Below are 2,716 nucleotides of genomic sequence, written 5' to 3'. Positions count from 1 at the left end.
ATTCTGTAATATTCTTTGGACTCAGGCAGACATGGCTGTGGCAGCACGCTTGTCCGTTTTCCCATTCTTGCCTATTCTGTAATATTCTTTGGACTCGGGCAGACATAGCTGTGGCAGCATGCTTGTCCATTTCCCCACTTTTGCCTTTTTGAATACATGCCGAACAAAATTTCTTTTTTTTTGCTTTACTCAACTTTGCGATGTTTTTACCCTACAACACGACCTTTTGGTTACAGCCGAGCTCTTAACCACTGTGCCACCGGGGAAACCCTAGTGACTTCAAAAATGGGAAGTCCCAAAGCACATCTGGATACCCTGGATTATTCTTTCTAATGGAAGGCTAAGAGCTACAGAGCTTCCCAAGCTCTGAGAGAAATGTTTCCTTGTATTCCTTCTTCCCTATCTTGCAAAAGATGCAAACTTATGCCTGGTTGCAAAGGTAACTGTCCCAGACATTGCTGGCAGACAGAGCCTACAGACAGCCTATGGCAACCATTTGGACTAAATCTCACTGCATTAAATATAGATTATTCCTGCCACCACATCAGCTCTCCTGTATGGATACCATGATAATGAATGCTAGGAGCAAAAGGGCCAAAAGAAAACCACCACTGGTTAAGAACCTACTATATGCCAGGTACTTTGCTTTTCTATATACAATCCTATATAATTCTCAGGACAATCTCATAAAGTATCACTATCATCATTTTACAGACAAACAGATAGGATCCTAAAAGCTCACTGTTGGTGGTGGTGGTGTTAGGTGCTGTTGATTTTTGACTCATAGCAACCCTGTCTGACAGAGTAGAGTTGCCCCATAGGGTTTTCCAGGCTGTAATCTTTATGGGAGCAGATCACCACCACCAACTTTTAGGTTTACAGTGGAGCACTTAACTGTTGTCCCACCAGGGCTCCTTTAAAAGCTCACTAATTCATACAAATTCAGCTCACTGTAAGTAGTAAAGAACCCAGGCATTGCTGGTTCCAATGCCAGGCTTAGAGCTTGTTTCAAAATACCTGCTTCTCAGAAATGCTAGGAAAAACAAGCAAGTTAACACTTGGCCATTAGCTAGGCAAGGCATTATTTTACTACTCCCTTCTCTCTACTACATCCTGCTTTTTTTCACTACTACATCCTGCTTTTTTTCACTTCCTATTACAGGTGGCTTCTGGCACACAATATTAGACAACTTGAAACCAATTAAACCCACCTTCCAGCAAGGTGGCTAGCTGAAGTAGACAGCCTATTAGAGGAAATCTTCCAAAACTGGATTTGTGAGGAGGAAGGCTGGACAGTGTAAGAAAATACAGAAAGGACTAAAATAGTGATTGAGCCTTAAATACAAGATGGGGTGGTGGTGGGGGGACCATCTACACAGAGATTCCTGTCAGTGGCCAGTCTTCAAAAGCAATAACAAATATCAAGCCAAGATTGCGTACTCAACTGAGTGTCTACGGCGTGCTGCCACTGGAAATATGGTGAAGAAAACTCACATGGTCTCTGCCTTCAGAGAATTCATAACCTGGTATACTGAAGGAAATGGAATGAAGGGGAAAATCATTTGGTAAGCACCTACTAGGGCCAGATACTTTAAAAATATTACCTTATTTAATGTAGCCCTTCCAACAACCCTACAAGGAAGGTATTATTCTCCCCTGAAGCTCAGAGATACTAAGTAATTTTCTTCACAAAAACCTGGGCTGTATCAAAGCCTGCAACCTGATCAACCTTTTCACTAGCCCACACCTTCTGGATAATTCTGAGTATGCTCAACCTATTGGAAATAGTAGCATGCCCAGGGCTGATTAAATAACACAGATCTGCTCTAACATCCAGCGCTGACTAGGACAGTCCATTGAAGACTGGATCAAAATTTGTTCTATTTCAACGCCTTTACTATACCATGGACTGCCAGAATAACAAATAAATCAGTTGTGGAAGAAACATAACCGAAATGCTCCTTAGAGGCAAGGATGGTGAGACCTCGTCTCTCGTACTTTGGACACATCATAGGAAAGACCTGTCACTAGAAAAGGACATTATGGTAGGTAGAGACTCAGCAAAAATGAGGGAAAGCCCCGATGAGATGGACTAACATAAGAGCCACAACAATGGAGTAAAACCATCAAAGATCATGAAGATGGCAGGACCGGGCAATGTTTCCTTCTGTTGGAGCCGACTCCACAGCAACTAACAACATCATCAAATACTTCAAGGTTTGCAGATGAATTAGAAAGATGAAGCAAGCTTGCTGATACAGGATGATCAGTAGCAATGAATATTGTTTATGACAATTATTAAAGATATAATCTCAAAAACCTGAGGTGGGGGGGTATGATAGGAAATGAAAAGATACTGCAAATAAGTAAAGCAATACATACAGCAATAGGAATAATTAAAATTAAAATCCACATAAATGGTACTTGTTTATAGAAGGAGTGAATGATTTTTTAATATCCTTGAGATACATATCGATCAGCTCAGAAGGAAATTATGCATCCAGATAGTTACACTGTCACCATGGCAGGATCGTGAAAGGACCTGGTGCTTCTGATTAGCTATAAATGAAGACCACAAACCTGAGACACAGACGCTGCTGGCTCTAATCAAAGGGGACTTACTTCAGACACGCTAGGGACATTCATATCATTTTAAACTTTGCATGTGCTCTCAGAGTTGAAGGTTTCCTATAACTGACAAGATAGCATTGTTGAT

This window comes from Trichechus manatus, unplaced genomic scaffold (assembly GCF_000243295.1).
Source record: "Trichechus manatus latirostris isolate Lorelei unplaced genomic scaffold, TriManLat1.0 scaffold00071, whole genome shotgun sequence".
Lineage (NCBI taxonomy): Eukaryota > Metazoa > Chordata > Mammalia > Sirenia > Trichechidae > Trichechus > Trichechus manatus.
This window is presented reverse-complemented; position numbering follows the sequence as displayed.